Here is a 22,192-nt window from a genome sequence, read left to right as displayed (position 1 = left end):
GCAGAGTCCCTTGCGGGGCTTGAACTCATGAACTGTGAGATCATAACCTGAGCCGAAATCAAGAGTTGGATGGTTAACTGACTGAGCCACCCAGGCTTCCCTGAAAGGACTGGGTTTTATATGGTAATTAACATTGTTCTTTAAAGGAGAACTGCTTATTTTTGAAAGATAAAGTTTTCTCCAGTTGACCTCTCAAGCAATATTCATCTTAGAAGAGGGCTGTCGTTGAGCTCGGGTAGCAGTAGAGACATTCAATTTACCAGAAGATGGAAGATGCTAAATGACAAGTTATATTCATCAACCTTCTTGTACATGTGTTGTACATTGCATTACATGTGCAATCTATTCTTTCTCATTTTCTAACTGTCAAAACACCATAATGCTAACAGGAAAGAAGTTTCAGCCTAACCTAAAATGTAAGAATAAAATATAACTGAAATACAAAAGAAGAATGGAACTCGCTCTTACCCTCAAGACACAGGATAGAGCTTTCTTAAATAATCAAAGTATTTAATTGATTGGTAACTCTCTCATCTTTGTAGCATTAAATGTATAAACCTTCTTGGAATTATGAAATCCTTACACTGTTCTATTCCATTAAAACTGAGGAAGTTGATCCTTCTATCAAAGACAAATCAATACTTGTGTGTCAGTCAACTTTATGCCTAACTCTGTCTTAAGAACTTCACTGGTCTGGTTCTCCCTTTGATTTTTACCTGAGATGTTGATAATTTTGCTCCTTACTACACTATGACTACCTTCATATAATATCTGTTAAAATCTCTTATCTTTTTTCTTTTATGTTTATTTATTTTTTAGGGAGAGTGACAGAGCATGATCAGGGAGTGGAATCTGAAGCAGGCTCCAGGCTCTGAGTTCAGCACAGAGCCCCATGTGGGGCTTGAACCCACAAACAAGGAGATCATGATCTGAGCCAGTCAGATGCTTAACTGACTGAGCCACTCAGGCACCCCAACCTAAAATCTCTTATCTTTCAAATAGATTCTTAAAGAGATAAACAACTAAAAAGATTACAAACCCAACAAAAAGTTCTTCCCTTGGTCCAAAGTACCTCATTTCTCTGCTTCCTCTCACTGTAAATTAGCTTCAAATGTTTATTGATATGCGTTGTTTCCCTTCCTCAATTTTCATCCATCTCCCTATGCATAGTGAAATGCTGTCTGTTTTTGCAGCTCCCTCAAAACTGCCATGGTGGAAAACACAAACTTTTCCCTTGATGAATATCTATCTAGCTGACTCCTCTCTTAGATTGTCTTGCTTTCCCTCCCAGTACTTCAATGTTTACATATTTTCACTGTAAATATTTAAATGTTAGCCTCCACCTTCCTTTACTCATTCTCCAGGTGGTCTTATTTACTCCGATGACCTTACATAGGATCTGAATACTCACAAAGTCAACAGTGACATCTCAGCTCAGACTTCTCCTCTGGGATCCAGAGCTGAGTATCCAAACATTTACTGGGTATCTCCTCTTGCGTGTCTCAGATACACCTAAATAAATACGTCTGAAGTGGAACTGCAGATTCATCCTGGCTTTGTCAGCCAGATCTTACTTTCTTTCTCTTTTTAAATAATTTTTTAAAATGTTTATTTATTTTTGATAGAGAGTGAGACAAACACATAGTGGGGGAGGGGCAGAGAGAGAGAGACTCAGAATCCAAAGCAGGCTCCAGGCTCTGAGCTGTCAGCACAGAGCCCGACGCAGGGCTCAAACTCATGAACTCCTAGCTCATGACCTGAGCTGAAATCGGTGCTCAACTAACTGATCCACTGTCTGTCTTTTTAATCATCAATAAATAGTGCCACCACTTACTCATGTGGTCAATCCAAAAAAAAAAAAAAAAAAGGAAAGAAAAGAAAAGAAAAACTAAATAAAAGAGAAAACAGAAGCCTCTCTCCCTTGCAAACCCTAGAAGTCATTATAGATTTCTCCTTTTTCTATCACTTATATTAATTTTTATTAACATTTTATTTTATTTTTTGAGAGACAGAGAAAAACAGAGTGTGAGCGGGGGAGGGGCAGAGAGAGAGGGAGACACAGAATCCCAAGCAGGCTTCAGGCTCTGAGGTGTCAGCACAGAGCCTGACATGGGGCTCAAACTCACGGACAGCGAGATCATGACCTGAGCTGAAGTCAAGATGCTTAACCAACTGAGTCACCCAGGCGCCCCTTTCATCACTTATATTTAATCTGTTAACAAATCCTGGCTTTACTATCTATAAAAATAATTCTCAGTATATCCATCTCTCCCTGTCTCTCTGTCACAATCCTTGTCCTAATCACCAACATTTCTTGTGGGTCAATTGCAATGGACTCTTAACTGTCTTGGTGCTCTCACTGGTGTTTCCTATAATTTGTTTTGTACTGAGAAATCAGAGGAGTCTTTTAAAAATTTAATTATTTAATTTTACTTCTGTGTTTAAATACTTCAATGGTTTCTTACTGAACTGTGAATATAAACAAAATCCTTTAGGCAGGGCCTCTCAGACCCTGCATGAGTCTCTCCCTCTATCAATAAGCACTGGTGATCCTGGCCCTCTGCCATTTCCTAGAATAACAAATCGCATACCCTTGTACACACCGAAGCCTCGCCAAGGGCTTTCCCTAAACCTGGAATACAATTCTGTCTGCCCTTCACCTGACTGCCTCTTTCCCACACTTCTCATCTTAGCTAAAACATCACTGCATCAGACAGCTCTTCCCTAATTTCCATATTTAAAGGGTCCCAGCCCAGTTATCTTCTGCAATGGCACCTTGTATATTTCCTTCTTGGCTTATCACAATCTGTAATATTTGTATTTGTTTTGCTGTGCATCCCCGCCCCCCCCCCCCCCAACTAGCCTGTAGACTCTAAAAGGGCAGTGGAGCTATCTGGTCAATGTTGCACCCCTGAGCCAAGCCCAGTGCTTGTTACACAGGAGGTATCATTGCATGTTGGTTGAATGAAAAACTGGATAACTCAAAAGTAACTTCCAAGATTAATATTAAAAAAAAGCATTCCTGGCAGATGATGAGATGAAGTAGACATATTTTTAAGGGGTTTTAAATAGCATTTTTTAAGGAAATACTCTGAGTATCAATCTAAGTAGAGTGGTCAAGTAAAATCAAATCCAATGGTTATTTAACATGCGTTGGGAATTGAGGACGTTCTCTGGGGGTTACAACACAAACAATTAACATTAGACATGGTTGATGGCTTATGAAAAACAAGGTGGCTAAATGATACAATCTTCCTTTTTAACATTATTAAAGTAACCCTTTGGCTGAATTCACATTATCTCTCTCTGAAAATCATGATTTAGTGAAGTACTCAGGTATTTGTACTGTGACCAGGCCATTCCACAATGTGCCCCAAGTTCAGAAGAAATAGCATATGCTGTGTTTCACCTGGAGGGAATTTCAGATATTCTCTTCATCGTGCCCCCTCCTGTTCTACAGATTAGGCATGAATGAAGAGCCTCTTTCTTCCTTCAACCAACTTCTATAGGGGAGCTCTATGAGTGAAGAAGAGACCGGCATTTCACTCCCTGCTAGATACTTGCTGAGCAGTACAATCAGCTGACTACCCTGGTGTTACCAGAAGAACACAGCCCAATGTGGTGAGTGAGTTTGTGGGAAAGCCTAGAGTGTCAGGAAAAGCATGACGCTAATAAAATAGGAAACACTTACGTCCTAGAGAAACCTGAGGTGGTCTGGGACATATTGGACAGCTTATTGTAGCAGAGTTGGTAGGTGCAGTGATACAGTGATCCTGGGAAGGGGTAGTCTTTGGAGACAACTGAACAAGACTTTAGTGGTTCCCAAATGCTATAGATCATGGAATATAGAAGAGGGAAAATGAGCTGTGAAACTAGCAATATGGCAGATCAGCAAGGAGACGTAATATTGAGAAGGGCAGTTGGAGACCACGTAGGGTGAGAAAGAAACTAAGATTTCCCTCTCAAAAGGCCCTTGGAAAACAGAAGGGATAGAAGGTGAAGCTGAGAGCACTTGTGAGAAAACAGTGAAGCTGTGTATACAAGACTCATGGATGGCGGCCCCTAGTAGCAAGTGGGACCACACTGAGCAAGTGGCCATCGTAAAACATGAAATCAGATGAGACCTCACATTTCTCTAGTCCTCCTATTTGACATACCCTGGGCGAGCGGCAACCCGGAATACCCTGCCTTCCCCCTTCCAAGTGCTCATGTCAGCACGGGCCTAGGAAGAGAAGAGAATCTGAGGTATGCCCTGCTTGTGAAATCAAAGCCTGAAACAGAGCATTACTAGTACGTTTAATAAGTGGAAACGGCTGGAAAGCTCTTGAGTCTGTCCTAAATGACATCAGCATTGGAAAGGGATACTCCTCAGAGCATTTTGCAATGATTGGAGGGAATAAAATCATTTTAAGTTTGTGCTTCTCTAAATTTAGGCTGTTCAATAAGCCCTGTTGCCTACAAATCAGGGACTGACAATTGTCTTCTGAGTCCACAGTTTACCTGTTAGAAAATACGGATTAGCACTGTAGCTGGGTAAGTGAGGATGCTTTATTTCCACTCTGTCACTTCTTGGCCCTACCCTGGTTTGTAGGCTTATTGGTTCTATGCCCTGAATATGTGCACAAAAACAAGGATACCTAGTTGGAAAATGTTCAAAAATTGAGTTCCGTTAGTCTCTTTCCTTTCCCGCCTCATAGGCAAAGGTAACGATACATGAAAGTGTTGATTTTTTATTATCATGCTAACTTGCAATGAGACTCTGTGTGCACATATACAGGCATAATGCAGTAATGGCTGTTGACTTTGAGACACAAAGCAAACTTGCCCCTGACTGTGACTCTCACAGATGGAGGCAGTTCTTAGGTATATTTAGCAGAGGTAATGGAAGTAGAAGTAACTGTTCCATAACTCAGTGACTACTGGCCCGGGCTTGGCTTGTGAGTCATAGTCTACTGACTCCTGGAATAAAGTGAGAACATCTTGCATTGCCACTAGTATTTACAAAATGTGTGGATTAACACTTATATTGCATTTCTCAGGTAAACCTCTCCTCAAAATTTGCATGAAAATGAAAAGATCAAGGTAAGAATGCATAACGTTATGTATTAGTTAGGCTGATATCTGGTCATAATAACACCCAGTTAGGTAATATAAAAGCAAAACACTTAATTGATCAAATACGGAGCAAATAGGGGGCGCCTAGGTGACTCAGTGGGTTAAGCATCTGACTCTTGATTTGGGCTCAGGTCATGATCTCATGGTTTGTGACACTGAGCTCCTCGTCGGGCTCTGTGCTGACAGCGTGGAGGCTACTTGAGATACTCATGCTTTCTCTCTTTCTCTCTCCCTCTCTCTCTGCCCCTCCCCCACTTGTGCACACACGTTCACTCTCTCTCTTACAATAAACAAACACTAAAAAAATATTGACCAAATATTGACCTAAGTACTCTGTACTTAGTAGACACTTCAGTAATGTGAAAGAATTAAGACATAAACAGTTGCCCAGAAAACTACATGATTAAATATTAAAGTAGGAAGAACTCACGTTGAGTGGAGACCCAATGATACCATAATAATTTTCCTTGGTGTTATCTTCAATAAATATTTCAGAAAAGGGGAAGAAATGAAGCAAAGAAAAGAAGGAAGGAAAAGTATGACATACTCATTAAGAACTTGGGCTTGGAAATAAGCAAATAGTCTTCCTAGTGGTTCTGTCACTTACTATCTGCACATATTTGTAAAACTTATTTAAGTCTTTAAGGCCTTAATTTTCCCACTGGAATATAGGCATAATAATAACTACTCCCTAAGACTCAAATAAGATAGTGTATATCAAGCGCTGTGCCTGACACTCCACCTGGGAAGAAGTTAAATGTTATTTGTATATTATTTAACTTCCATTGTTGTTTAGGGAAACCAATATCTGTAGATAATTTGCTTATTGTTGCTTCTTAAAAAATATTTTCTTTTAAACCTTGGTAAGTTTTGCCTTCATTTTTGCCTTTTATTTGAATTGTAATATTAACGCCTAAGGATTTAGGTACAGCACAGAGTTTAAAAGAATAGCCAATTAGTTTCCAATTAGAACACTACATTTTGTTCTCTGAAATTATTTTACAGTGTCTGAACAAACAGCATAAACTGAATAAAACATGATGTCTCATCCACACAAGCATGTGATGTCCAAATTACTTTGTATCACTGAGCATATCTGATTTTTATTTTCCAGGCTTCCAACAGATTAATACTTGTATAGTGTATCTCTCTCAAGTAAATTTGACCATGTATGAAATACAAACTGTCCTTTTATCCACAGAGAATTGAAGCCAGCTAGTTACTTGTTTTCTTTCCCAGATATTTTTATGAGTGTCTTTTGATGATGGAAAAGGTTATTAATCAAAATGTAAAATGCCCATTGCTCATTTGATTATCTACTTGAGTTTCTTCCCCCAGCTAGAAGACAATTAACTAACATACATTATTCTTTTCATGTTTTTCGGCACCTACATCAGTGACATTTTAATTAAGGTTCGTAAACTTCATAAGCTCCAACTTTGCAATCTCAGTTCTAGTGCTTCTCCTTCTAATTTTACACCTGTTGTGCCAAATTCATGCAGCTGCTTGTTTTTATACTAATCTTTATGCCCCTGCCCCCAACCCACACACATACTATCTCTGGCACAAAGTCACTGTTTAATATGGCCTTAGTAGCAACCACAATATACCACAGAGGCCACAGAGCACAATAGTTATGATGCTACAGGCTCTAGCTCCTGAGGTCATACCCTAGCCCTGACACTTACTAGCAGGGTGAACTTGGTGACTTCATCCTTCTGTGCTTCAAGTCTCAGGTAAGAACACGAGACTAGCAGAACCAACTGCAGAGAGGTTTGTTGTGAGGATTGAGGCAGTTCGGCGCTCGCAAAGATATTTAGCCTTTATGTGAAAAATGGATTGAAATGGAGCAAATAGAGAGATTTCTTTAGAGGTTATCTCAGTAATCTAGGGAAGAGATGATGATGACTTGGACCAGAGTGATGATAATGAAAACAGAGGAATGTATTAGCTTAAAAAAAACTTTTTTTAATGTTTACTTATTTTAGAGAGGGGGGGGGGCAGAGCATGAGCGGGGGAGGGGCAGAAAGAGAGGGAGACACAGAATCCGAAGCAGGCTCCAGGCTTTGAACTGTCAGCACAGAGCCTGAGACGGGGCTCAAACTCACGAACCACGAGACCATGACCTGAGCCGAAGTCGGAAGGTCAACCAACTGAGCCACCCGGGCACCCCTGTAATAACTTGATATAATTTGGGGAATTAAGATTAATAATTAATGTATGTGTTTTCCCTTGTCTATAGGCCTTGTCTATGGGTCCCTATTAGGCCCAACCATACATTTTGTTTTGGGAAACAGTTCTCAACTACCAGATTTCATGGGTCTCAGGTTCCACTGACTCACAGCCGTTCCTCCTCATCACGTCACCCCATGCAGCTCTCAATTCTATACGGACTGTCATCTTATAAAATGTTCTTGTGTGTGTGTCTGTGCATGTATATTTGTGTGTATGTATGTTTATGTATATATACACTATTTACATATAGTAATCTTATCTCCCCATCTATATTATTATCTCTCTGTGGGGAGTAATACGTGTTTCACTTTATGAAATTGAATTCCATCATCACATGTTTTACTTCATGAAATCAGCATAAGTCACATATAGTAAAAGACAAACAAACAACAACAACAACAACAACAACAAAACACACACACACAAAAAAACCCAGAACTTAAATTTACCATTAAATCGGGGCTTACATGGTTTACGATGTTTTGCTGATCTTGGTGCTGATATATACTGACATGACTGATTAATCTATTAATAGTGATATAGGGAAATCTAGAAAGTTACACAGCATACACAAAATGTGTCTACCATGAGATGCAATTAGAAACCAAACGTGATTCCTTTTCTCAGTTCTGGCAAAGGGAAAACTGAAATAAAACAATGATTACTCAATTTTCAAACTATTTCATTCTACGTGTATTGTTTGTTGTGAATAATCCCTCTCAGCACTTCAACTCTCCACTTTGTTTATACATATTCAAGTAGACTGATGACAAATCCTTTAATCTTACAACAGAAACAAAGTCTAAAAGAGACTTAGTGAGATCCTGAAGGCACTATGGTCCTTGATAGGTTAGCACAAACACAAGAGGCACAGAAGTCATTAATCGAAAGGGGCTGGTACAAGGTGTTCAGTAGTCATTTCTATTTACTCTTGACATGAAATTTTCCAGTTATTCCACATAGTTGTTTTGACTGGAGGGAATATCTGCTTTAATTGGTTGGTTTGACTCTTGACCTAGTTTTCACTCCACAGTATAATTGGGGAGATTTATGTGATCTGGAAGGGCACTCTAGAGCTGGTATTGTAACATCTCAAGATAAAGACTCTTGTATGCAAGCTGCTGTATGGACTTTAAGTGTGCACCTGAGTTGCAAGAGATCACAGAGTCAACATGCCCAAGGAATCTACCCACTACCGGATAATTTAATGCTTAAAGCAAAAATAATCATTTTTATGGAAAAGAAAAGAAAGCATCAGATTCGAAATTGGAAAGCTATATTCTTGACTTGAAATAAAAACTGATTATAGAAATTGGAATAAGTCACTTAATCTTGAGAGGCCTCACAAAACTCACATGTAAAAGAAGAGGAACTGAGGTTGATAATGGCTAAATTTTCTTCCAGATTTCTAGGATTCAGATTGATCCCTTTGTATAGGGTATATGACCACTTTTAGACATCATTTTTAGATAGGAATGACACATCTCCCCAAAATTTTAATCAACATTTCCCTACTTAGGCAAGTTGACTTGACTTTAGCTGTATTAGAAGTACATGCTGTGTAGATATTATTCTTTAAACATGAGAAAGTATGAAAGGGATAACACTATAAATATTATGAGGCAGTCATTGTGTGTATGTGCATGTTTTGGGAGTGTCCTATTTAAGAAAGGTCATAAATGTTATAAAACAAGGGAAATCACAAAAGTACTTTTCTTCTTTCAGAGAATTTTTCAGGAAATCACTATATATTAGAGTATTGTGAAGATTTTATTTTATTTTCATTTTTTATTTTTTTAATTTATTTTGAGATTGAGAGAGAGAGAATCTCAAGCAGGGTCCTCACTGTGTCAGCACAGAGCCTGATGCAGGGCTTGATCTCATCAACCATCTGATCATGACCTCAGCTGAAATCAAGAGTTAAATGCTTAACCAACTGAGCCACCCAGGAGCCCCAGAGATTTTATTTTCATATTGGTATTAAATACAGACAATCCTAAATTGAACCTATACTATTTCATATTTCCCATCAATTTGATACAAAAATATCTAGTTATCAAGTACTTTCCCTTCCAAAGTACTTTTCATCCTTGGACATCCTGAATCTGTGATCTCTTTCCAACCTAGAAATACATTTCATGAAAGCCTCAAATTCAAAATGGACGCTTTTACACCTACTCATTTTCTATAGGACCTAACACATTAATCCTGAAATAAGTCTGCCTTCCTTTCACTCCCCTCCCGCTCCCTTGCACCCTCAACTCTCAAGAGTCATTTGCTAAGTCTTTGGCAAAGCGACAACCCAACCATCTTTTTACTTTGCCTAAGACTTAGCAAATGACTCTTGAGAGTTGGGGGCGGAAGGGAGAGGGAGGGGAGTGAAAGGAAGACAAGGAAGGAGAAAATAGAGAAGAAGAATGGAAGGGTGTGCTTATACTGGGTGTGGCTGGAAGTGAGGGAACTGTTTTGGAATAGAGCTGAGACAGTCTGAATATGAACCAGTGTGCATCAGAGGTAGGGTGAGATGGTAGGGGTTACAAACAGGAGCTTTTTAATCACATCTCCCACTCTCCTCATATACAAACACCCATTCCCATCAATTAAGATGCATAGTAGAGATACCTCCAACATATACACACCAACATTTTATAATGTACATTCTACTATCACCTTTTGCCTTCCAATGACTTCCTCTGCCTTGGAGCTGTCTGACCTTCAGAATTATAGCATATGATGGCCACTGTATTTCTCAGTGTCAGGAGAATTGTAACTTGTCATTATTCCACATCTTATCAGGACTTCTGATATTGAAGAAATTCCCAATTCTCCTCTAGATCCTGATTGTGTTATGGCAAATCTTGTATCTTCCGCTTAAATGACATGTATGAGTATAGCAGGCAAGAAATGAAGAACATAAAACAGCCTACCAGATATTGCAAATCCTCCGTAATATAAGGTGGCTCTGCTTAAGAAAATTAGTGTCTAGCTTGTCATATTTATAAAAAAGTATTGCTTTTTATATTAGCATAGATTACTACAAGCAGATTAATTCATAAAAGAGCAAGAGAAATAATATGTGAGACAGTCATACTCTTTTATCTTTCAACTATCAGTTTTAAAGTGTGATAAACACTAGAGGTTTTGGAAGTATTTTCAATGCATTTAAGGGGAATATTAATGAAGACAAAGGTACAATTATTGGAATTTGTGCTTTCCTCATTGTATAATTAATCCTATGAATAAATCTTGAATGTGGAAAAAAACTGTATTTAGATGCAATTTTTGAGAACTGGAGAAAAAGGGTCTGTGATTTATTAAATGATATTTGGGTCAGATATTTTGCATTTTACCTTGGTGTCCTCCCATGTTGGATGATCTGATTGCCTGTCAGATACTAGTAACATCTGCTGCTTCCAGCCACAGAGCGGCTCCTGGCAGCTGCATGAAGCTGCCCTAGAATCCATGCCAAAACAGTCCTCTTTGAATATCAGTAGACCACCTGGGTACCCAGCTGCAGTGTGTGACAGCATCTCCTGCCCTTTTTATGGATGCCAGAGATACTTAAAAAGTACTTGAATGGGGTAAGGGAAGAACCTTGGTACCTCAGAAAGAGTTATCCTTCAGTTACTTGATATCTCCATCTATAAACCGTCCACCTCCCTGGTTGCGGCCCCAGGATTTTAGATTAAATGAAATTTCCTGTGTAACTTGTAAAGTCGTCCAATGCTTTTCAAATGTATGGCCCTGAGAAGAGGAAATGACCTCTCCCCTCTCAAGCATTTTCCCTTAGGCCTTGGCTGGTGTCTTTGACAAACAGATAGTAGCCATTAACTTTGTGATAAGCACCATGCTGGGCTCTGGGGCATAGAGGAAGAATAACCAAGCGCGGCTCTCTGTCTTCAAGTGGCTTGCAGCCCCGTCTAGTTGTGAGTGTTAGTACTGGGCACATTAAAGTCCAGTCATCAATTTGCATTTGACAGTTGAAGAGTAGTCTGTCCTGCCTACAACAAAAGGACTGTTTTAAGAGGCACTTATCCTAACAGTCATCCTTTCATGGACAGGATTTTCTTTTCTTAGTTTTTAGTCAGCTAGAGACATTTTGTTTCTTGTCCTGGACCTGAAACATTTTTATAGGAAGCTATAAGTTTTGCCTCAGATAAATACTTTCCCTAGGGAGCACATATAAAGCTCTAATGCTATCAGTGGAAAACTATGATTCCCTTCCAAAAATCACCTTACAGGCATCTTTTTCTTTTTTTTCTTTTTTTTTTGGTCATAAAATGCTTAGTGAGATAAATGTGAAAGATATAAAAATATCCATATTGATGTCACCTCCAGCACTCATTACAAATACCCACAAGACCCACCGTGAAGGAAAATAATATTGTACTTTGACGGTTTTTGATCTTTTAAAAATAAATTGGTAGTAGTCATTGTAGGCTGCATTACACTTTAAAAGGAGAGTGAAAATAGTCACGTTTAGCATGTTACTTTGCTCACTTCGTCACAAAAAAAAAGAGAGTGCAGGGCAAAGTTTATTTATCCAGATATGATGCTTAAGCACAGTGAAGGTAAGTTTCCAGTCTCTGTTTCATTAGAATTGCAAGATGTTACTGTTTTGACATTTAAAGATTGTTTAATAGGGAACATCAATGCTCGTTCACATGCTTGCTGAAGATGTGTTTAATCCGAAACTTGCTCCTCTTAGCAAAACCTGTTATCAGGACCATCGTCTCTGGAGAGAATTTCTGGCTTTCTACTTTTTTTGAATTCAAGAACAGCTGACCTGACTTTCTATGCATTTCCACCTTGAAACATCTCATATTGCCCTAGTTTCTTCTTTAGGAAAATGAGTCAACTCTCCCTTCCAAAATTAAACCCTGCCTTTGGGATCTTGAACTCAGAATAGGGGAGGACTAGACTAGGAGCAAAAGACATGGGTTTAATGTTCAGCCTTGCAAATTTCTATTTACATGTCTTAGTTTCTTTGAAATTTAAAATCATTAGTTAAAGAATAAGACAGTAATGGGGCACCTGGGTGGCTCAGTCGGTTAAGCAGCTGACTTCCCACTTCAGCTCAGATCATGATCTCGCAGCCAGTGAGTTCAGGTCCTGCATCGGGCTCTGTGCTGACAGCTCAGAGCCTGGAGCCTGCTTCAGATTCTGTTTCTCTCTCTCTCTCTCTCTCTGCTCCTCCCCCACTCACGCTCCCTCTCTCTCTCTCTCTCTGTCTCTCAAAGATGAATAATTTTTTTTTAAAAAATTAAAAAAAAGAATAAGACAGTAATGGCTACTCATCCACAGTGTTCTGGTACAGACATGGTGGAATAATGAGCACAAAACTTATAAACTAGGAAGTGTTGCACAGACAACTTTTATTATCTCTATAATAATCTTTCAACACCTTCAGGTATGTATCTCATCACTTGTGCCTTCCTTCTTTTTCAATATCACCTACTTTTTCTACTCTTTCCTATAAGCTTACATTTTATTCTACCCCCTATGATAAAATAAAAGGATAGTAAATACAAAGGAATTAGTTTGGTCATATTTACCCTTTAAGTTACTATGTGTTTTCTTTCTGATTTGCTGGGAACTTCTTAAAAAGTTCTTTTGTCTACATATCTTCACAATCCAATTTTCTTCAGATCTTATATTCTAGTATCTTGATTCTATCATCTGCAACTGCTCATAAAGCTTTTTTTATGAGCTTTCATTATTCTTTCTTACTTCTCTGCAACATTTGACACTGTTGACAATCACCATAACTTTCTAAGTTTTTTTTGATATATATTTGTTCTTCTCTGACAGCTTTGACTTAGCATTCACTTTCTCTTTTATTCTCCCACCTCTAAATGTAGGTGCTACCTAAGGACATGTCTTGCTCTTCTGCTCTCCCTATTTTCTTTCTTGGCAAACTCATTGATCCTCACACGCTCATTTAATTATAAATTCTGTAAAGCTAACTCAAATCTGTCACCTTCCCTATACTTTGCCTCCACACTTGCAACACATTTCCAACTTCTTCAGGTACATCTTCAACTTTTCATGACCTTAAAGAGTCAAGAGTTTCTATTCTGTTCTCAAAATGAGGAACGAAAGCGTGTAGCTCCTGGGGTCTTCTCTAAAGGGCCAGAAAATGATCTGGAGCGTGATCAAGGAGCGTGAGTCTTACATCAGTCTTAATCACTATCCAAATACATCATTATAGAATTTCACTTTGCTCTTGAATAATTTATTTATGGATTCTTATATTAACTCAAGAATTCTAAAAGGTCTGATAATTGTTCAAATCCCAATAGCTTTGTTTGACCAGTTAAAAATACAGAATATAAAGTTGATTGGCCAATTAAAATACAGAATTTAAATATAAACATAAAGAACATGGTTGACCAATTAAATAGAGAAAAAATACAAAATTGGAATTGCATGTTGCTGGACTATGAAGTAATGAAATAAATAGAAAAATGTAGTCAAATTTTGGATAATGGAGTAGTTCGTGCAGAAACATATTTTAGCATTCAGACACATAATGATGAGAAGTGCTAATAATTCTACATCAATTTTTTTTAATGTTTATTTTTGAGAGAGGGAGAGAGAGAGCACAACTGGGGGAGGGGGAGAAAGAGGGAGACAGAGTATCTGAAGCGGGTTCTGTGCTGACAGCTGAGAGTCCAGTGTGGGCTCTAACCCACAGGTGGAACCCACGAGCCATGAGATCATGACCTGGGCTCAAGTCGGATGCTTAACAGACTAAGCCATCCTGGTGCCCCTCTATACCAAAATTTTTATTTCAATTTTACCCTATTTGCAGTGTAAACCAGTGGCTACTTTGATTGTAAAGGATTTTAAAATTTTTCAATTCATAAAGTTTGAATATTTTCAGATGTCGTAAAACTGTTAATTTGGATTTATTTTTAAGGCTCATTTAAAAAATACATTAAAAATCTACAACTACCAAATAAAATAAAATTAAAAAGCTTAATAAAATATAAAAGTATAATAAAAAAGTTTAGTAAAGTTTAAAAACACAAAGATACAACATAAAGTATCAGACTACCTTTCAAATGATACTTAAAACTGACTTTTATTGGTACTTAATACTCAATTTCTGAACAGTTGAATCAAAGTCTTCCCTCAACATTATTTCACACCTTCAAAAGAATCATTCCTAGTATCTAAAATCTGTTATTGCTGAAATCAGTCAGCCTTATTTAAATAAATCTCATAATTGGTTTCCTTTTTTAACTACATTTCTGGTTGACTAGAACAACAGTAAAACGATTGGTAGTCATGTACTTAAGATAGACATCACTAAGTGTGACAGTATAATCATAGCTTAAGACGTTGCACATTTATTGCAGTAGTTACCATAGAGATTTAAATTTAGCTCTTTAATAAAAAGTGCATGAATTCAATTCTGAATGCATTAAGTTTGGCTAGCAAGGTGCACTAGGTTTCTCAACTGAATGCACTTATATAAAAACAACACTTTTAGAACTCTGTCCTAAAATTTTTTAATGGAGCAAATATGGGCTTATAAAAATAATAGGCTCAATTTCATGAGTTTTTAATGGATACTTCATTAATTGTCACTTGAATCGTAGTTCCGCAAAATACATATTTCATGATTTAGTTATATGTTATTCATATAATTTTCAAGAGGGAAAATAAAAGGTGGGGAGACCAGATATTCTAGCCGAAACTTAGGTATGGCTCCAAGCACAAAGCAGGGCCACAGGAATACAGATCTGAGAGCTTGCCAGTTTCTAGCCCCTGTTCCTCTCCTCTCTCCTTGTCTAAAAGAAAAGACCCTTGGATTTTTAATTTATAGATTCTTCCCTGACTATCCTCCATCACAGAAATCTGTCCTTCTTTTGAACTTGATGCACTTTATATCTGAACTTGCAGACAATACCTAGACCATACTGGAGTCTCTAAGAGAGATCAAGAACCACATCTCTTATATATAACAACCACACTGTGGAATGCAGGTCTAAGTTTATAACTATATTTATTGATGGGTAAAATGAGGGTAGGTTGATACCTGGCTGCTACAGAGAGGTAACCTGAAGTATAATACAAACATTACAAAGGGCAATAAAGATAAAACTAAATCTATGGGGGAGAAAACTCCTCATATATTTAACCCATGCTGAGACGTATTATGATCATATATGTGTAAAAGAATTCTACAAAGTGCTATGTAAATGTAAAGCCTCATCAAAAAATAAACACCATTTTTGTTCATTTCTACATCTCTAGTAGCTAGTACAGTGCATAGTACATAGCAGGTACATATTAACTATTGGCTTAATAAATCAATCAACCAAATATTGTTCTGAGAGACTGATTATTTCTTAATCCTTGAACAAGAAAACTTTCCTTCTCCAAAAGCCTTAGGATATTTGTGATCTTATTTGGAATGAGAGAATTCAGCTCATCATTTCATAGTTGTCTAAGGCCTTTTGTATTTACTCCATCTTGCATTCTGCTCTACCTTGAATATTTTCCCTCAGAATAAATCCTTGTGCAGCTGGATTCTTGTTGTCAGTTCGGTCTTAGCTAAAATGCCTCCCTAGAAGTCTTCCCTGACCACTCTAACATAGTGCAGGTCTCCACCTCTCATATTATTTTCTTCAGTGCACTTGTCGTTACCTGAGACTAAGGGATTAATTTTCTTTACGGATTTATTGTCTATCATCATCCTCTAGCATAAGATCTAAATTACCATGAGTATATTTTCTGAACTAAGTTCGCACACTTTATTTGAATTTAATGTCAGGTTTATTTCTTTTAATCAAACACAGTATATGTCAATGATTCTTCGAATGTCAATAGTAGAAATCTGTTTAGAAGTTATTTAACTTGCCCTTTCCATGAAGCAAAAATAGAACCTTAATTTGTAAAATAAATAGTTTAAATCTAATTCACAGCAGCACACATTTAGATACAAAAAGAAAGTTAAACATTTCATTATCAGAATATTTTAGATTCCCTTCAAATGTAAATCAGTAGGATAATTGCCTTACTTCTCAGGACCATTTTTTAATGATTAAGTACACTTAATAGGAGGTGTTAGTAAGCTTAGCCATAATGAAAGGTGTCAAACTTTTCTGTGCAATACTTCTGAGCAAATTAACATTCTTCATATAGCTCTTTTTACTGCCATAAATTCAAACAGTTAAACTGAGGTCTTTCATATTTAGGATCAGAAGGATCATAAAGATTTTTATAGTTCATGTGGGTGTGCATAAGATATCTGTACATGTTAGCAGAGAAGCGTCAAAAAACAGTCACAGAATTGGGGTGTGTTTCCCAACATTTGAGATATTTGTCTCTAATACTGATTGTTAAGTTTCTCAATGCACTAAAACTCACTGAAAAAGCCAGGTATACCTGGCTTATTGATATATACAGGGAAATTCTGCCTAGAATGTTTGAAATATTCCTGTATTTGTTAAAGAACAATATTGCCAAAGATGCTGTTATCACAGTTTGGAAATCAATAGCTTCTTCTTGGTGTACCTTTATTTCCATTAAACAGTTTAATCCAAGAAGATTGAACAAAACTTAGAGTGATCTTTAAAAAAATATATTTCCAATGTGTATTTTCAAATAAAATTATAAAAATGTAATTCATCTCTGCTTTATACATTTATGGAAACAAAAATGTATTATTTTATATCATTTTAATTCAATTTCTTCCTCTTTCTATGCATTTAATTCCTATCCATGTTCCAGAGTTTCATAATTTCCCACTTCTCTTAATTATCTGAGCCTCAATTCCTTCAGGATGTCTGGTGAGCATCACTCAGCACTCATTTGCAATACAGACATTTATGCTATAAACTTCTTAAATACATACATTTTTTATCACATTATATCCTTCCTTTATAATAACTACTACTAAAGATGTACATTCCGGGTCTTCAGAAATATTTAATTATTCACATTCACCTAGACTTCATAGATAGATAAATAGATAGATAGATAGATAGATAGGTAGATAAATGGATAGAATAGCAAATAGAGTGTAAGAATGGGAAAGACATTAGATGAGTGTATTTCCAGGTTGGTAAATATAGTACACGTTTACATTTTCCAAAGAAACACTCACGTGATAAGACTGTGAGAAGTTATGAAAAAGAAGCAGTAAATGTTAGTTCTAGAAGGCTTTAGACTGTGAATGGTACAGACAACACAAAAAATTATTTTTCAAAAAAAAACACTTTAAGAGATAATTAAGTGACTATTAAAAACAGTCAGGGATTAATAACAACTTCTGGCATCCCTAAGTCTCCTACAATGCCTTATATTTCTAAAAATATGTCTCCATGTAGTATGTTTGGAAGGTGAAGAATCATGTCAATGACCATCCAATATAAGTTTATTCTCACATCTGGTTTTGTGCGCCAGAATAGCTTAAATGAAGAGGTATAGCTACCACATCAAAATAACCAAGCCTTAGACTATTACAAGCTTTAAAAGCCAAACAAGTTCTGTTAATGTTTGCTAACATTCTTCTAAAGTTTAATTAATATATAATTTCCTGTTATTCACCTGTTTTTTCTAACGAACCATATGAAATCAGGTATTTGTTGTAATTAACATTCAAAATAAAATTCTAGAACATTTATTTTGGAAAAATTGAGTCCTCTATAGACGGCTTAATTGAATACCATATGGCTCCTACTGACCCAAATGCTTAAACATATATAATAGATGTAATACGGTCTTTAGAAACAATGTCTCAGCTACCTCTTACCTGGAGATATTTTATTCTGTGGTTTTAATTAAATAAAGAATAAAATGGTTGAATAAAGAGATATGTTTAAACAATGGTTTAGGGTAGAGTGGTTGCCCAGATGCCAGAAGAGCTAATTATAAACATTTTTAGGTTTAAGTTTAAGGTTTATCTTGCACCAAATAGGTAACCAGAGGAAAGTCTGATGGACCAAATAATCATTAATATTGGTTTATAATCTTTAATGAGTCTACATATGAACATGATCTCATTTATGATCTCCTAGCTTTTTTTTAGAAAAGAGGTTATAAGGGTACACATTTTCACTTATGAGATGAATAAGTTCTGTGATCTAACGTACAGTATGGTGACTATACTTAATAATGTTATATCACATACTTGAAATTTGGTGAGGGTGGATCTTAACTGTTCTTGTCTCTCTCTCTCTCTCTCTCACACACACACACACACACAAGTGACTATCTTAGGTGATGGATGTGTTCATTAGTTTGATAGTGGTAATCATTTGACAAAATATATTGTCAAATCGTGTTGGAAACTTCAAATATATACAATTTTTATTTGTCAATTATACCTCGATGAAGCTAGGGGAAAAAGAGGCTAAGAAATCTCTATATTAACATGAAGAAAGTGCTTTATTATATTTAAAGGAAAGGGTTCCACAAAATCATGTCCACCAAAATTGTGGACAACACATGAATCTGGTGAGATTAAGTTCACTTAACTGAAATATTTCCATGATAATCCAGTTTCTATAACCAAATAAACGAACACAGTCAAGTTTTACACACTGATAATCCACTCTGCTCAAATTTGCATGAAATAAATTTTAAAAAAGGCAGAGTTCTAAAAAATAATTAGATTTTTTTCTCTAAAGTGATTTCTAACAAATTATCATAACTGAAATTTTTACTTGTCAATATTTGAATTGTGTGGACATTTCTAGGAAGTTCTTTACTTTCTTTAAATACTTTCAAGAACCTGGATACTATAATCCCCAAAAAGTCTACAAACTTCTTTGTCTCATTTACCATACTTTTCTGTTCAGTAAGAACCTTTGCCTTTCATTTTTCCATTATTTATTATGTCAGCTCCATTTCTTTTCCACTTCATTGCTTGTGCAATTTGGAAATAAATGGATTTCACATCATAAGACATTCTACTTGGTTATATCCTTCAGATAAATATACTGCTGTTTTCATTGTGATTTGGAAGAAAAAGAAAATTGAGGCATTTAAAGAAAATTCCATCCTGCTGATTAAAATGTTGGTTATTGACAAAATAGCTGATATTTTAAGGGTAATGATAATAATAAAATTCATATTTCCATAGTATGGTAGAGCTTATTGAAAAGTTCAATAAATCTCATTTAATCCACACAATTTGCCCTGAAATTATTAGACTCTGATAAATATGGTATTTAAAAGTAACTGGGCTAACATGTAGTGAGAATCTAGACTAAAGTAGAGAGGTCTACAGTTGACTAGATACCATCTATTACATTTTCCCTTCATTTCTTTCTCCTTGGAGGATGTCTGCAGAGTGTGTGTGTGTGTTTATATTTTTACAGCTTTATTGAGTATAATTAACATATATTGAACTGTATATATTTAAACTACGTATGCAAAACCATCACAACAATAACGATAAATGAATACATCCATTACCCTCCTAAGTTTTCATGTGCCCCCTCCTTCCACTTCTCCTCTCCCATCCCAATAGCCTATTCATGGACAACTTACCTGCTTTTTGTCACTTGCAGATTAGCTTGAATTTACTAAAAATTTATATGAATTGTCTCATACAGTATGGAATCTATTTGGTCTAGCTTGTTTGATTCAGAGTTAATTATTTCAAAATTCAAAATTTTGTAGGGTGTATCAATAGTTCCTTTATTTTTCTCAGTAGTACTCCATGTATGGATAATCCATAGTTTATCCATTCACCTTTTGATGGACATTTGGATTGTTTCTGGCTTTTGGCTATTGTAAATAAAACTGCTATGAACATTAGTACACATCTCTTTGTATGAACTTATGTTTTCCTTTCCTTTGAGCAATAGCTAAGAGTTGCTTAAGAAAAAGTAAAAACAGGGTGCCTGGGTGGCTCAGTCTGTTGAATGTCTGATTTCGGCTCAGGTCATAATCTCATGGTTCAGCTCAGGTCATATTCTCGTGGTGTGTGAGTTCAAGACCCGCATCGGGCCCTGTGCTGACAGCTCAGAGCCTGGAGCCTGCTTTGGATCCTGTGTCTCCCTTTCTCTCTCTGCCCCTCACCTGCTAATGCTTTGACTCTCTCTCTCTCAAAAATAAAAATAAAAGTAAAACATTTAAAAAGAAAAAAAAAAGTAAAACTGTTTCCCAGTTATTGTACCATTTTACACTCCCAGCTCCATTGCGTGTATAGTTATTCCAAATTCTCACCAACAAGGTCCTTTTTAACTTTTGCAGTTCTAATAGATGCATAGTGTTATTTCATTATGGCTTTAATTCCATTTCTCTAATAACATTAAGGATTTTCTCATGTGCTTACCTGTCATCTTTATGCCTGCCTTAGTGAAGTGTCTGTTCAAAGCTTTGAGCCATTTTCTAATTGTTTTTTTTTTTAATATTGAGTTTTAAGTGTCTTTTTTTTTCTGATACAAGTCTATTATCAGGTATATTATTTGTTGACAATTTCTTCCTATCGAGTGCCTTTTTCTTTCAACGTCTTGATGGTGGCTTTAAAGAGCAAAAGTTTTCACCTTGATGAAGTCCAATGTATCAATTTGTACTTCTATGGGTTGTCTACTCAAAGGTAGAAAAGTTTTTCTCTTATACTTCCTTTTATAATTTTAGGTTTTATATTTTGAATAAATTTTTAAATAGTGTGAGGTATGGATTTAAGAAATTTTTGTCCACATGGATATCCAGTTGTTCCAGCAATATATATTGACAATACTCCCCTTTTTTTACTCATTTGTTTTTATTCTTGTAATGTCTGTCAAGTTTTGTGATTTGAGTTTGCAGTTAGTAATAGTTAGGAGTTAGTTAGGAGTTAGTTAGTAGTTTGAGTTAGGAGGTATATCCTCTTCAGTTTTCTGGAAGTTTGAGTAGAACTGTTTGTATTTCTGCCCAAAATGCTTGGTAGAATCCACCAGTGAGGTCATCTGACATAGAGTTTCTTTTGTAAAATTTTTTTTACACCACAAATTCTTTCCTTGATACAGGGGTATTTGCTTGATTTATGTTTTCTTGTAAGCATTGATAATTTGAGTCTTTTGTGGAAGTAGTCTATTTTATCGAAGCTGTCAAGTTTGTTGTCATAATATTGTTAATAACATTACTTTATAACACTTTAAATATTTGTAGAATCCATAATGAAGTTAGCTTGCTCATTCTTAATATTGGTATTTTGTGTCTTCTCTCTATTTTTCCTATTAAATTTGGCTAGAAATTTATCAGTTTTATTGATCTTCTCAAGGAAACAGCTTTTTATTTCATTGCTTTCATCTAAACTTTTCCTCTTTTATATTTCGTAATTTTGGCTTCAATCTTTATTATTTCCTTTTTTCTTAGATATTTTGGGTTTACTCTCCTTTTCCCCCCTCTTTTATGAATGTGGAATCTGAACTCATTAATTTTAGATCTTATTTTCTTGTTTATAATATAGATGTTTAATGCTATGAACTCCCTCTAAGTATTGCTTTAGTGGTACCACAAACTTTAATATGCTGTGTTTTCATTTTCATTCAGTTAAAAAATGATTAATTTCACTTTTGACTCCTTTTTTGATCCACAGGCTATTTAGAAGTGTATTGTACCAAAAAACAAATAATCCGATGAAGAAATGGGGAAAAGACATGAACAGAAACTTTTCCAAAGAAGACATCCAGATGGCTAACAGACACATGAAAACATGCTCAACATCACTCATCATCAGGGAAATGCAAATCAAAACCACAATGAGATATCACCTTACACTATCAGAATGGCTAAAATTAACAACGCAGGCAACAACCAATGTTGGCGAGGATGTGGAGAAAGGGGAACACTTTTGAGCTGATGGTAGGAATACAAACTGGTGTTGCCACTT

At 36.2% G+C, this 22,192-nt stretch overlaps 1 protein-coding gene and 1 long non-coding RNA gene across 7 annotated transcripts in view; one reads left to right on the top strand and one right to left on the bottom strand.

Annotated features, from left to right (window-relative positions):
• Positions 1-22,192, bottom strand: part of GALNT13 (polypeptide N-acetylgalactosaminyltransferase 13) — a 581,924-nt gene that overhangs the window by 174,294 nt on the left and 385,438 nt on the right. The gene's annotated exons all lie outside the window — the stretch shown is intronic.
• Positions 2,102-22,032, top strand: LOC123379153. The gene is made up of 3 exons (XR_006583209.1): positions 2,102-3,621; positions 5,040-5,082; positions 21,899-22,032. It is a non-coding gene; the product is annotated as an uncharacterized LOC123379153 (long non-coding RNA).

This window comes from Felis catus, chromosome C1 (genome assembly GCF_018350175.1).
Source record: "Felis catus isolate Fca126 chromosome C1, F.catus_Fca126_mat1.0, whole genome shotgun sequence".
NCBI lineage: Eukaryota > Metazoa > Chordata > Mammalia > Carnivora > Felidae > Felis > Felis catus.
This window is presented reverse-complemented; position numbering and strand designations above follow the sequence as displayed.